Below are 15,918 nucleotides of genomic sequence, written 5' to 3'. Positions count from 1 at the left end.
GTGGGGAAGTGATGTTAGACTGAGTGAAATTATCATAAAAAGATTCTACCAGTTGTTATATTTTTTTCTTGAGGAAACTAAATGTGCTTCAGAACAAATGACCTTGGGAACATAAGTCCTTTGGGTACATAGGATCTTGGGAACATAGGACCCTCAGGACCATAAGAGGAATTTTAAAAGATCATTGCATGCTTTTCGGATCTAAACCATGGTAACTGGCCAGTGGAGGAAACTTGGCAACTTGCAAGGCTAGTTAATGAAATACTGTAGCTGACGAGCTAACCGCTAGCATGCTAGTCAGCAGGGAATATGCTAGCATTAAGTTTTGACTTAGTGGCCACAGCCAGTATTGCAAGATTATGCCCACTGGCCCAATTTTGTTCTCCCCCCAACACTGAATGGAAAACGGCTATAAAGATTTTTCGAGTTGTCTCAAACACCCTAAAAATAATTATTTTTAATATGTATTATCAAAATTGTCATGTATTGGGTCCAATTAAATGTGGAAAGTCTCGAGAAGCTGTATCGGGAAATTATTTCGTGCCCTATATTTGTGTAGGGAGCCGACAACTGAAAGTTAGCTAGCTAGGTTGCTTATAGGACAATAAGTTCACGCAGATTTCGTCCCATTGACATGTTTTTTCTTCTGGAGCAGTTTATACTTATAAAAAGTACAGGCTAGTTTAGCTTTCTCTGTTTTGGATTATCCAGCTCTTTAAGTCTTCTCAAAAGGTCACCATGTTTGCTTTTGCTGTCAAATTAAACTAATTGATTTGCACGGATTTACTTTAATATTAGATTGAGCAATAAAGACAAAAATGCATTATTTCAAACAAAAAATTTAGCGAAGTTCATGGGAGCCACCATAGTATAGCAATCTTTAATGGATTATGAAGGCTTTCATAGTGACTTATATTGCATTTATAATGATTCATGACTACACTCATAAAAACTAATAACTAATGTCGAATAAAATGACTAATGTCATAAAATATTATAGATGTGACTTATGATGAATTATAGGTGTTGTACGGATGCTCTTGACTAGTTATGAACTAGAGGTTGACCGATGGGGCTTTTAATACATTATTACTACATATACTCACTTCAACAATCAACTGTAGGAAGGACTCATAGTATTCTATAATAGTATCTTAAGTTATTATTGTATGTATTAAGGAAAGTGAAGGAGATGTATAGATATATTTTAATTGGTCCCTTTGGAGATTTGTGTGCAGTACAGCAACCGTCAGATAAATAAACACCAAAATACATTTCACTGCAGGATTCTTTGTGCCTCAAGGGTGACCTGCACAAGTAGCCACTGAATACGGTTACGCAGATGTCATGATAGAGAAGTCAATGATACGGTTCAAGCCTCCCTAAGTTATTTAAATTAATGAGCGGATGACATGTAGTGAGCTGCCTTTGCTCTGACAGTTACAACATCTGACACTTCTGTTGTTGGAGAGGGGGGCTGGGGTGGGGTTTGGCAGTCATCTTGGGGAACAAGGCGATGTGGTGCTGAGGGGCCACCAAACAGAAAGGTCAAGGGAGATGATGAAAAAGATGAAATGAGGAATGGCTCCTTGCCAGGAATTGACAAGCCATAAAGACTAGGAGGGAGGAGGAGGAGGTTGGGATCTTCCTCCACCCTTTTATCCATCCTTCCATCACACACACACACACACACACACACACACACACACACACACACACACTCTCACACACACACACACACACACACACACACACACACACACACTCTCTCCCATTCGACAATTGCCAATTATCAGATATGCTGACTTGATTATGTTCACTTAAAGCTGTCAGTCACTGCAGATGGAGGGTTAACTGGCCCATTTCTCCAACTTTGTCAAAGAGAAAAACCTTCCCTTTTCCATGAGCTCCAAGATGTGCCACTCATGAACTTACATCCAAGTTAGATATAATCGTATTTATTATCATAATGAGGAGCAAAGACAAAAAAACTCCTTGTCGCCTAAAATCATTAGAATTATGTGCAACACACTACACTTAAAGTTTTACTTACTAGCTTAGAAAACTTGAAATTGCTGCAATTTTCTTGAAGAGGATATCTATCTAGTTTGCTAGCATTAGCTACAATTAGCCGCCAGCATGTCCGACAGCAAATAGCCAAATCAAAACGCGTTCATTTCTTATAAAATTCGCCCAAGAGATGTTTTCTTTCTTTTCCAAGCCTGAAGTCATAGAAATATAAGATGCCTCTCAGTATTGGCCCTATATGGTTTTGGGATGCGGTTTGGCCACTCAACTGGCTCTCGATTATCTTCTGTTGCTGAATACGAGTGGGCGAAAAAAATGCATTTCCACTTCAAAGAGTACTATTTATCATTGAACTCAAGAAGGAGAATACAATTAAAATAAACATTCAAAATTAATTCAGCAGAACTAGAGATTCATTTATATTCTATGCATTTTTTCTTTCTCGTCAAAAGGGGCCTGGAGCCTCTAGCCTGCAGCAGAGATGAGCAAGCAGGCTACAGAGGTTTTTTTAACTTTTAAAACATGAAGTCTTTAGACCAAACTAACGCTGACTCAAGTGACATCAATCGAGGACATTTATCAGACTTCACACTGCTCCCTCTGGAGACGCTGTATACACCTTTTTATCACAAACGCAGTAGAACTCCACAACACCTGTAAACACACTTGAGACTCAAGTCCAAGAGGTTAGTAAGTTAATTAAAATAAATGAATGTATAATTGAAGGGACCAGGTGCCAGAAGTCAAGGAAGACAAAAAAAAGAGGCGAGAAGAGTAAATCATGCGTGCTGACTCAGCAGGGATAACATTACAATGAAAAAGTTGATCTACGGGAGCCCTACTGCATTTTATTCCATTATATTTTTCACCTGGTGCCTGAATTTTGTGTTTCACTGAATTATCGCGAAAACTTTGAGCTGCTTATTTGGATATAATAATGATGGGATCTCTCCTGTCTATGACAATATTGGATCCTGTATGATTCCTCTGTACCATCAAGTACTGATGTTGCTCCAAAACCAACTTTGTTGGAAATTCAGAAACCACTAAAAATGTTTTCGTCCATTTTCCTTATTGTGGTTTCTTTAGTTGCCTTGGTCACGCAGCAAGCCACAATGACAAGTTTTAAAATGGTTGACCATCATCATCTCAGACAGCGGTGGCAACTAGCCCATGCACGTTCACACGAGGCTACTATCGGCATGGCTACTATCATTTTGCGTTGTGTAAAATTGCCTTTTGTTGATTGACAAATAAGGCATCTTTCTGTTCAGACTAAAATTTCATGCTGCATCTGTCCGCATTTTTTTTTATCCATCTCAAATTTGACCTTTTACTCCGAAAACACATTTTTTTCAAACCAGAATATCTTGAGACCTACTGTATAATTAAGAGTCAAATTCCACTCAGCATCTCAGAGAATCTTGCTGTGTCTGAAACTCTATTAGATATCACTATGACAGATGTCTTTGTAAATTCAAACCCATAATCCATCATGGGGCACTGCTGGTGTCTAGAGAAACGGCTTCCTTGTTGCTTTGAAGCAATCACTTCGCTATTTCGCAGCAGGTCTCAGGTCAAGCAGTGTTTGGATTGCAAATTGCTAAGAAGTAACAATATAGTTTGTGCTGAGACTGTCTAATATAGACTTTTAAACTTTTCTACACTTTTAGCAATTCTCCTCGAGGTTCCTAACTAATGGTCCGTGACGTGACTACTCCCGGGCCAGAAAACAGTAAATGGAAATGACCCAAACAAGGTAGAATAAACAGTTATTTTATTTACACTCCCTTTAAATAGCTCTTGCGTCGTACACTATCACAAATTTGTAATGTTTGACGCATTCCAGGACTTATTCTATGGTCATTTGTCTACAACAGTCTCAATTCCTACTTTGTCATAGAGCCCATATCACCCTAGAACAACATATTTGCAGTAGCAAATACAGACGAGAGGAAATGTAACATATTGATTTAATTGTATCTGCAAACTGCTTTCCCTACAATATTGTAACAATCTGCTTGTTCTTTGGTGTCCTGTTTTATGTTGAAGTGTTCACTCCCCCTTGTTATATGTCTAGCGGTACTTCCTGTCTGTGTCTTTACCCTTCCCTTCTGATTGTTAATGTGTTCCTCCTGTGTCCATTTACTCTGCCCTTGTGTTTCTGCCTTTCTCCCCAGCTGTGTCTTGTTCCCTCGTTTGGTGTCTGTGTATTTATCCCTATCTGCCCCAATGTGTTTTGTGGGATTGTCATTCATGTTACATAGTGTCCTGCCCGTGTCCTGCCCGGTTTGTATTTTTGTACTTTGTTAGCTTTGGCTTTGTTTTCAATAAAGCTCGTTTTTTTGTTAACATCATCGTCCAGTGAACTGGATTTGGGTCCTCGCCTTCACCACACCGTGACAAATATCCACTCCTGGTAACACATTTTGAATGTTATCAGCCTATTAAATAGCAATATGCAATATAATAATTAACACTTTGTCTGTGTGTCTCCATACTTTCAAATATGATATGGCGGTATCACAGTTTTTGTAACATGGAAAATTAGTTGTAATGTGTTGTATAAAAAAACTAAAGGTTGGTATCTTTGAAAGAAAAGTTTAATTTTGGAAACATTTTGGAAAATAGGCATATAGCTTGAAGAGTTAGAAACAGCTTCAAATTTAAATGCGAGAAGTATATTGCCCAAAATCTCAAGGTATTGCATCAAAGATAAATTACAATTACTTAAGCTTAAACATCGACAGTGAGGAGGCGTGGAGATTTGGTGGCACTATAAGGGTGCTAAAATGTGTGTAGAGTTAAATAGATATAATGCATGTAGGCAGTTGCATTGTGCTACAAAGACATGGCTGGTGTAGTGTTGAGTGCAGTGCAGTTTGACAACTCTGTTCTCCATCCTTTAGACCAACAAGGTGTGTTTTTCTCAAGTGTCATGTGTTTGACTGTACCCCCCCCCCCCTGCCATTAAATGACAGAGCACTGTACGTGAACACAGATCATCTGCCACTTTTCACATTCAAGCACCCACACTGTTGTCAGGGCAACAAACAAACCCAAGAATCTGCATTCAAACCACTGCACATGTTTGTACATGTAGTCTGGGACAATAAGACAGAGAGGAAGAGATAGAATCTTGACATGCCGGCACACAAACACTCGCTCCTCTCAAATATTATTCGCTGTCAAGTAGATTATATTAGCCACCTGTTGCTGCCTGGCATTTTGACAGTGTCCTCCCCATGAAACAACTGCTCATATAAAACCACGCAGGTCATGTCACCTGGCCCAGTGAAGAGAAATGAGAATTAAAGGAGATTATTTCTAAAAGATCAATTGCGCAGTCTGTTGCTGTTGTCTCACAGCCCCCCTCTTGAAAAGGCTGCTCCATGTCAACGTGAGCTGCTTTATTCTAAATCGCACATGGTGAATCAAAAGTTACTTCTCAAACAGCAGATGTCACAGAATGTTAATTTTGGTTGGTGCATTTTACTGTGGGACCAGACTGTGATAATCACCGTGCCGGAATCAGACAAACAAAACAGTCATCGGCATACGTGACGATACCGCCCAGATCACGTTTATGTATGTTCCCTCTCCCAAACCCTGTAATTATCTATCCACGTAAGTCTGGAGTATTCTGCATACATGGCAGAGGCGATTAGACACACAGGTCTTTGAAAGGAAGATGACAGGTGGAGTAATTGTGGCGACTGTGCTTCAGACGGCTCTTCCTGGCTGTGCTGAGGGAGTGCCGCATTACAACTCCCGACTATAGGCTTATTATTCCTGCTGGGTGAATGCACAGCCCACTCCACCGGCGTCCCAGTGGGACTAATTTACCACTGCGTCATTTACAAGCCTGGCTCCCCCCCCACCCACTAGACACCGCAGCAGCCGGCTCTAAGCAGCTTATGGCGGAGGCGTCTGTGCACTCCGCCACCGAGCCGGCCGGATCAATGATTGATTGGCGGATTGATTGATTATGATTCATGTGTTTGCCCACTGCGTTTCAGGCCTAGTGTGTCAGGCGATAGCTGGCAGCTCATTTGTTAACATTAGAGCCTGCGTCAGGGTAAAGCTACTTTGCATTTTAAGCGGATAGCTGTTGCCAGCTCATATCAACAGTGACTGGTTGGTGCTTGCATGTTATGTCGCCAAATACAGTGTTGGTGGCCCGCTGCATTGCTTTTGTAAAATGTCAAGAAACCAGTAAGCACTCCCAACAAGTACCCCTCAGCACACTGATGGAAGTTTGAAACTCATTATATTACACATTTCTTCACCAATTCAGGTGAAAGTCTTTGCTATTTTTGAACTTCTCTAAGATTGCATGACCTGAATTTAACAAAAGTTTTGTGGATTTGAATTGTGTCTTTATGCACGACAAGAGTTCAAACAAATGGAGAAACCAGTTGGTTCTGATGATGGATGGCGAAACCTAAATAGAGAATGACATTATTTAGTCTTTTTGAAAATATATATTTTGTATTAAACATAATTTGTGCTTTCACCTGTCTATACACTTTTCTGTTCCACTCTACTCTCTATGGAAACTGTAATTTTCGATCATGAACTGAAGTGGGTTTTTTGTCTCTCTTTAGCTTGTGTGAAGTACTTTAATATTTCTGGGAATTATTGCACCGTTCGTTCTACGTCTTGTAGTTTTGGTTCCAAGCTGCTGTTGACTTAGTGGTTTGTGCACATATGATGTCAGATCGGATGAACTGATTCAAAGAGTATTCCAATTGGCAGTGGCATTTTAAGATGGAACGAAATGGAATGACGCAAAACATACCTGTACTCCGTTTGAATGCGCTGTCATTTTGGGCTTGAGAGCCTGTTTATTTTTTAATAAGTATTTGTATAAGGGATAGATATGTAGGATAAGCTAATGCCACACAAAAACTCCACGGTTGCTTGCCTCCTGACCAGCCCCAAGTTTTCTGTTGCTCTCTCATTGGATACAGCATCACTTGTTTTTTGCTAACGATAAAATTGGACATGTTTGGAAACCGATATAGCATCTTCCAAAAAACATTGAAAGTTCTGTTAAACCATCATAATGGTCAGGAGTGTGTATCCGGAGTGGAGAGCAAGAGGGGAAGCGGCAAAAAAAGGGAAAACCAAGACTAACTGGAATCCGACTTGTCATAGAACATTTTGAGCGAGCAATGCAAGTGTACATTAGACAAACATTGAAAAACGATGTAACGGAGCTAGGTTAAGGGATGTGAGGTTGTCCTTTGATAGGATTGTTTGTGATAATGTCAGGCCTGCGTGTCTTGCTAGGCCATCAACTCTGACAGCCTCCATGCCCTGATATCTGACCTTTCAAGTCCTCTGCATAACCTTCTCTTTAATTGTTGGAGTGAACTTTGTACAGGTTCATTATTCAACCGCCTCAGCCCTGTGGAGCGGCATGACCTCTCCACCATCACACGGCCCGCTAATTATCAGCTCACAAAACTCAAAACCGTTCACTGTAAATGTCTAGAATTCTGAGAAACGGCTCACCACTGCTGGCATTTTTACACCTTTTGCGTTTCAGTGCCACAGTTTACTTGTTGACATGATATTTTTGTTTTAGATTTAACCGAAAGCATCCTTAATAGTTTCCTTGCTTTAGCAGTAGACTAATCACTTTGAATCAAAGAGTAGACTTCATGTCATAAGAAACGATGCGTCTGTTTCTCATGCACAGCCTTGTTAGGGAACCACAAACAGAAGCTGTGTTTTTGTGAACTTGCATTATAAACTTGCAACTTGACATTCTAGAACTGTAACATAACATTTTATAATTGTAACTTCACATTCTAGATTTGTACAATAACATTTTAGAACTGTTACCTAATATTATAAACTTGCAATTTCACATTCTAGAATTGTAACTTAACTTTCTAGAAGTATAACTTAACATTCTTGAACTGTAACGTAATATTTGGCAGAATGTGAGTATTTGGAACATACTGATCATACACACAACTCAGGAACAGTACAAGTAACTTTTATATTGCTGCACTCAGCTCAACAGTAAATAAGCATTTTAGCATTTAAGGTTAAGTAGGCTAAACAAATCAATAAAGAATCAGTATGTCTAACATAAGCTATTAGCTCCACTGATGAATGGTGACCACTAACCTACATATTTATGTATGATATATTTTCAATTTTATTTATTATTTTAACACTTAAAAAGGTAGACTGGTTAGATAAATCAGGGTCTGCTATTATGGATCCTGTGCCATGAGCTGTACAGAACAGGGGGGGTAAGTCAATTATTTATACATGTTTATTATTATTACTGATTTATTATTGGCTTTTTATTCTGGGGCAGCGGTGCATGATCTCACAGCCTCACAGAGGTTTTACACGTAGTTGATTTTAATCAGCGCTGTCTCGTTTGAAATCATTCCGAATTATATGTTATTGTGTTATTGTTATATGTAATTATGTTACTTTATGTGTTTATGTATCTCTTACAATATGATGTTGATGAACGTAACTCTCGAGCACGAGTTTGTCTCGTCTAGTTGTTTTGAATGCACAAGTTATTAATTTACTTGCTTAATAGGCTTACGGCCTAAACTCTTGTAATTTACTTTTGGAATAGTATGCTATTACTTCATATGGGTACATTTGTAGGCGAGTGAAAAAAGTTGTTAAAATGCATGTTTTGTAAAAATTAAACATTTACACCTATTTGTTCTTGTGGTTATGATGATATGCATTCAACCAGTTTAGACACTGTCGATACAAATCAGGATTTGTTTTTATGTCACGAACGTACTTTTAAATTAATATTGCCCTGGAAGGTGTTTACTTTCTACGAGGTCAAATTGACGCAGTGTAGAAGATGCCGTCTGTTTTGATCTTTAGCGGCCGTTCTTCTCTTTGTTATTTCCCCATCAGTGTTTTCCATGTGTCCAGGCCTCTCCGTCCCCCCCACCCCTGGCCATTCTGTAGCGCAGCTACAACCTGCAAATGCAGCATCAAGGTCATTGTTAGCTGTGGGAAATGTGCACTAATAAAAGCTCCTGCAGCCGTTGCACCGTGCTGTATTCCAGAAAGTGTTCTCCATAGTTCTCACCTTGTAAAGCCAAGAGACTGAATGGATGTGCAGTTTTATTTCCTTTCTTTGTAAATAATGTCAGCTTGAATAAAAACCTTTATACGCACCGAGAACATTAATCATCACTTTACGCCTACGCCGAGTCTTGAACTGAACTACTTTGAATAAACAGCATTCTTTTGGTCAATGCAAAACCGATTAAAGACTACATGCAGTTTTCATTGAACGTATGTGAATAAAATGATCCTGAAAACAACCTTAAACCACCTACTCATGATATTTATTTTGTTGTATATTTTATCCTGTTTAAGCATAGGTAATGCTTCAATATGATAAAGTGTGATCATGACACCAAAATATAATTAAGTGACAAATTCTCTAAATGTAACCATTTATTGCAACAAATGGAAATACAGTAACGCTTGGCGCTGATGGCTCCGCTCTTAAAATGCTACCTGGATTAACGAAATGCAGAAAATCTCCAATTGGTTTATAAGAGTGGACCCAAAGCAAGACACTGAATACTGTTTTAACCTTTGAGCCATGTGAGGACTCTAAACTAGAAAGTGGGGATCGGAGAGGAAAAGGACATCGGTAATGGGCCGTCTTGTTGTGAAAGCAAGCCATTGACGGTATATCTGAAAAACAAGTTCATGTTCTGGGTTCGGCCTAAAATATCTATGAGCAAGCACTCTTGCAGATGTGATTTTTAAAAAGGACTTGTTGCTCTGACGACACTTCCAGATGAATTTTAAAATCCGCCAATGCAGATTGCTTGGAGTTGAGCAATCCAAGCACTGGGGTTACCAACAGGGAGAAGCCTCTGGATGTTGTTCTAGATATTTGTAACAGACAATTTGTGTAATCACGTTAATGTTAGTCTTAGGTAAACCTGTTGGTGTGGTTGCCTTTATATTGTGCGTCACTGCAGTATCCTCCAGATCTCATTGATAAAGTTGATCATTTTGCAGGAAATTTAGCCCAAACTGCTAATATAATATATATTTTTTTCTTGTTGCATTAGAGCTATCCATCCATCCATCCATCCATAGTCTACCGCTTATCCGGGATCGGGTCGCGGGGGCAGCAGCTCCAGTAAGGAACCCCAATCTTCCCTTCTCCGGGCCACATCCTCCAGCTCCGACTGGGGGATCCTGAGGCGTTCCCAGGCCAGTGAGGAGATATAATCTCTCCACCGAGTCCTGGGTCTTCCCCGGGGTCTCCTCCCAGCTGGACGTGCCTGGAACACCTCCCTAGGGAGGCGCCCAGGTGGCATCCTTACTAGATGCCCGAACCACCTCAACTGGCTCCTTTCAACGTAAAGGAGCAGCGGCTCTACTCCGAGTCTCTCACGGATGGCTGAGCTTCTCACCCTATCTCTAAGGGAGACGCCAGCCACCCGTCTGAGAAAACCCATTTCGGCCGCTTGTACCCGTGATCTCGTTCTTTCGGTCATGACCCAGCCTTCATGACCATAGGTGAGGGTAGGAACGAAGATCGACCGGTAGATTGAGAGCTTTGCCTTCTGGCTCAGCTCTCTTTTCGTCACAACGGTGCGGTAAAGCGACTGCAGTACCGCCCCCGCTGCTCCGATTCTCCGGCCAATCTCTCGCTCCATTGTCCCCTCACTCGCGAACAAGACCCCGAGGTACTTGAACTCCTTCACTTGGGGTAATGGCTCATTCCCTACCCGGAGTAGGCAATCCACCGGTTTCCTGCTGAGAGCCATGGCCTCAGATTTGGAGGTGCTGATCCTCATCCCAACCGCTTCACACTCGGCTGCGAACCGATCCAGTGACTGTTGAAGGTCACAGACCGATGATGCCATAAGGACCACATCATCTGCAAAGAGCAGCGATGAGATCCTCAGGTCACCGAACTGCAACCCCTCTCCTCCACGACTACGCCTCGATATCCTATCCATGAAAATCACGAACAGGATTGGTGATAAAGCGCAGCCCTGGCGGAGGCCAACATTCACGGGAAACGAGTCCGACTTACTGCCGAGTATCCGGACACAACTCTCGCTTTGGGCGTACAGGGATTGGATGGCCCTCAAAAGTGACCCCCTCACCCCATACTCCCGCAGCACCTCCCACAGTATCACCCGGGGGACCCGGTCATACGCCTTCTCCAGATCCACAAAACACATACTCCCAGGCCCCCTCCAGGATCCTTGCGAGAGTGAAGAGTTGGTCCATTGTTCCACGACCAGGACGGAATCCGCATTGTTCCTCTTCAATCAAAGGTTCGACTACCGGCCGAACCCTCCTTTCCAGTACCTTGGAGTAGACTTTACCAGGGAGGCTGAGAAGTGTGATACCCCTGTAGTTGGCACACACTCTCTGGTCCCCCTTTTTAAATAGGGGAACCACCACCCCGGTCTGCCAACCCCTAGGCACTGTCCCAGACTTCCACGCAATGTTGACGAGGCGTGTCAACCAAGACAGCCCCTCAACACCCAAAGCCTTCAGCATTTCTGGACGGATCTCATCAACCCCTGCGGCTTTGCCACTGTGGAGTTGTTTGACTATCTCAGTGACTTCCATCAGGGAAATTGACGATGATCCCCCATCAGCTTCCAGCTCTGCCTCAACCATAGAGGGCGTGTTAGTCGGATTCAGGAGTTCCTCAAAGTGCTCCTTCCACCGGCCGATAACCTTCTCAGTTGAAGTCAGCAGGGTCCCACCCTTGCTGTACACAGCTTGGATGGTTCCTCGCTTCCCCCTCCTGAGGTGCCGGATGGTTTTCCAGAAGCACCTTGGTGCCGACCGAAAGTCCTTCTCCATAGCTTCTCCGAACTTCTCCCACACCCGCTGCTTTGCCTCTGACACGGCAGAAGCTGCCGCCCTTCTAGTCCTTCGATACCCTGCAACTGTTTCCGGAGTCCTCCCGGACAACATAACCCGGAAGGACTCCTTCTTCAGTCGGACGGCTTCCCTGACCACCGGGGTCCACCACGGTGTTCGAGGGTTACCGCCCCTTGAGGCACCTAAGACCTTGAGACCACAGCTCACCACCGCAGCTTCAGCAATAGAGGTTTTGAACATCGCCCACTCAGGTTCAATGCCCCCAACCTCCACAGGGATGGCTGAAAAGCTCCGCCGGAGGTGTGAGTTAAAGATCCCCAGGACAGGGGCTTCCTCCAGACGTTCCCAGTTCACCCGCACTACCCGTTTGGGTTTACCAGGTCTGTCCAGAGTCTTCCCCCACCCCTTGATCCAACTCACCACCAGATGGTGATCAGTCGACAGCTCCGCCCCTCTCTTCACCCGAGTGTCCAAAACATGCGGCCTCAGATCAGATGATACGATTACGAAATCGATCATTGACCTTTGGCCTAGGGTGCTCTGGTACCACGTGCAGAAGTCCAACAACAAACGACCGTTCGGGTTTAGATCAGGGAGGCCCTTCCTCCCAATCACGCCTCTCCAGGTGTCTCCATCGTTTCCCACGTGTGCGTTGAAGTCTCCCAGCAAGACTACGGAGTCCCCTACTGGAGCCCCCTGCAGGGCTCCATTCAGGGTCTCCAAGAAGGCCGAATACTCAGAACTGCGGTTTGGGGCATAGGCACAAACAACAGTCAGAGTTTTCCCCCCCATAACCCGAAGGCGTAGGGAGGCGACCCTCTCGTCCACCGGGATAAACTCCAACGTAGCGGCGCTCAGCCGGGGGCTAGTGAGTATCCCCACCCCGGCCCGACGCCTCACACCTTGGGCAACTCCGGAGAAGAATAGAGTCCAACCCCTATCCAGGAGTACGGTTCCAGAGCCAAGACTGTGCGTGGAGGTAAGCCCCACCAGATCCAACTGGTAGCGCTCCACCTCCCGCACTAGTTCCGGCTCCTTCCCCCACAGAGAGGTGACGTTCCACGTCCCCAGAGCCAGCCTCTGCTGCCCGGGTCTGGTCCGTCGAGGTCCCTGACCATCACTGCCACCCATGTGACAGCGCACCCAACCCCAGCGGTTTTTCCCATGAGTGGTGGGCCCACAGGATGGATGGATGGGAGGCACCACGTAGCTTCTTCGGGCTGTGCCCGACCGGGCTCCGTGGCAAACCCGGCCACCAGGCGCTCGCTGTCGGGCCCTCCCTCTGGGCCTGGCTCCAGACGGGGGCCCCGGGCTTCCTCCGGGCAGGGTCTCTCCTTTCCTTTCCCTTTCTTTCATGAAGTCGTTTTTGAACCATTCTTAGTCTGGCCCCTCACCTGAGACCAATTTGTCTTGGGAGACCCTACCAGGAGCACTAGGCTCCAGACAACACAGCTCTCAGGTTCATAGGGACACACAAACCTCTCCACCACGATAAGGTGATGGTTCCCAGAGAGGTTTAGAGCTAGTTCATTTTAAATACCAGTACATGCATGTATTATTCATTATCATACATAAAATACAAATATATATTTGGAAATGATCATTCATGTTGTAATGTTTAGTGCTAACACTTTAAAATATCTCATTGTCGATCTCAAATCTGCAGCGAGTTCACTTTCAGCCCAAAGGGGTTTTGGATAAATCTTGAGACCCAGATGTCATATTCCTTTCTATCCTTGCCTCTGGTCAGTGATAACAATGGACATGAGTCTTGGAAGACACATTTTAGACAAGCAGCTAGAGGTTGGAGTCACATTCATTGTTTGTTCTTTCCTCTCTGAAATACAGAGATGTTATCCCCTGAGGGAGGGGGGCTGGGAGGGTTCTTCTCACTTGCATGAGCTAAAAAGAACTCATGTTAAACATAGTCCTCCCAAAAGGATTCTTGTTTGACAATTATCATGCCTTTTTTTCCATTTCTCGGATTTAAAAATATGGTGGTTTTTAGAAGCCTCGTGACGTGGGAAAATCCCCCCTTTTCATCTGGATTTAGGGTTATGGTTAATGTTGGTGGAAGAGGCCTTTTTTATTTTCATACCATACAAGTCATAGATGCACAAACAAGCATGTGCCAGTTTTAAATTGATTGGATGCATCTGGTTCAAACTGTTGGAGTTGTTTGGATTGGTTCCCCCCAAACCCCACCCATGAGCACATGTGGGGCTCTTGGTGTGCTGTGACGCAGCACTGACTCAACACAAGGTCAGCATCAGTGAATACCTAAGATTAAACCTCAAACATTTGCCTCCCATCGTATAAAGTGGTGTTTCAAGAAAACTGTTTTTAATTCACATCTGCCATAGTATGCATAATTTGTACGTGATATATCATGTGTAATAAGTTAACACTTTGAATTGTTAATAACATTTATAATACAGTGGTTTTCCTAGCTACCATATGTTAGTTTACGTGTGTTTGTGTGTGCTTTCAAGTGAAAGCCCATATGTGTTGTACATTGAAAAGGTTGTGTATGCTGACAAAGAGATCATTTTTAAGGTCTTTACAATTTAAGAATTGGGGGGACGAAATCTACAGTCCACGTTCTGAGGAAAAATATTTCTAGAGTTAAAGAAGAAGATGATGCAGGGTGGATGTCAGCTGCAGGAAGGGAGATTGTATAATGTGGAAGGCCCAGTGAAGCTAATCAAGCTAATGACCTTCACATGGCAGCACACTGCCACAGTGGGAGGAGCATACAGCTAACAGCTATATATTAAACATCCACGGAACGGAATACATGGAATTGTTTTCCATAATGAGGAAATTATCATTTTTTAACTGTATTCCTTTAAAGTTACAAAAATAAAATATATTATCGGAATTCATTACATTTGGCAAATATGGATATTATCAGCAAAATTAATTTTTTTAGAAAAGGGGAACAACCTCCTAGTAAAGTGCGACCCTTTCCAGTTCATCAAGATTATTTTTCTTGCCGAGAGTCATCCCAGAGTGAATAGACGGTTCATAGCAAACATAATACAGAACAAACTGGGAAATTTCCATGTAGGTTAATTTAATTTAATGCTGCTGCTCCAAGGTAAAATCCGGTAACACTAAGCACTGTACTGTGATGTTGTTCCCCTTTTTCTGCTTCACATACAAAATAATGGTCACATTTCAACATTTTTCTTCTTTATTTATTTTGTTGGTATTGAGGTAATCAAGTTACATTATTTTAATATTGTGATACTTTTTTAACAGGTAATTAGTATTTATTAGTAACCCTCCCAACTCTGATGTATTTTTATGGGATTGTACAAACTCTTGTATGGTATACATCTGAATACATTTGGATGCATTGTTTGTAGGAAAGCAACCAAGATTCTTTCCACTTGAACTCCAGATATCCAGGCATGTGCCAAAAAGAAACGCCTAATCTTTGCGAGAATGACATGTACTGTATACTGTACGCCTATAAGGGTGGTAAAACAAAAATACTAGCCCCAGTTTTACACACTAAAGCTGACCGTAAAGAATAACACTGTGCTTGACTATGACATTACAACCACCGATCTGCCCATGTGGAGAAAGATGTGAGACAGTAATGTTGATTAATGGTTATTGTCCTTGTCAGCCAGACTTTAAAGAAAACCTCTAGTGGTGTCTGGCCATGCAAATCATTTTGGTTTTATGTCTTGATGTTATGAGATATTTGACTCTGAGAGTTCAGCCTCCACTCCAATGCAGTGTAAAGGAATGGTAAGCACGATATACTATGTTTTAGTTATTGCGGGTAACAGACATCCCTTTGGGCAGTTTTTACAGGGACTATATGTTTGGTATTTTGATAATTATTAATTCCTTCTGAAAGCCATTTTAATGTATTTTTGAGCTGAATGCACCTACCTCATAGTAATGGCAGTTATTGCCAACCCCTATTTACAATTTTAGGAATAGTAATACTTTTACTAATACTAATTATCATTAATATTATTAATATAA

This window comes from Cottoperca gobio, chromosome 2 (assembly GCF_900634415.1).
Source record: "Cottoperca gobio chromosome 2, fCotGob3.1, whole genome shotgun sequence".
Taxonomy (NCBI): domain Eukaryota; kingdom Metazoa; phylum Chordata; class Actinopteri; order Perciformes; family Bovichtidae; genus Cottoperca; species Cottoperca gobio.
Note: the sequence above shows the minus strand (reverse complement) of the source record.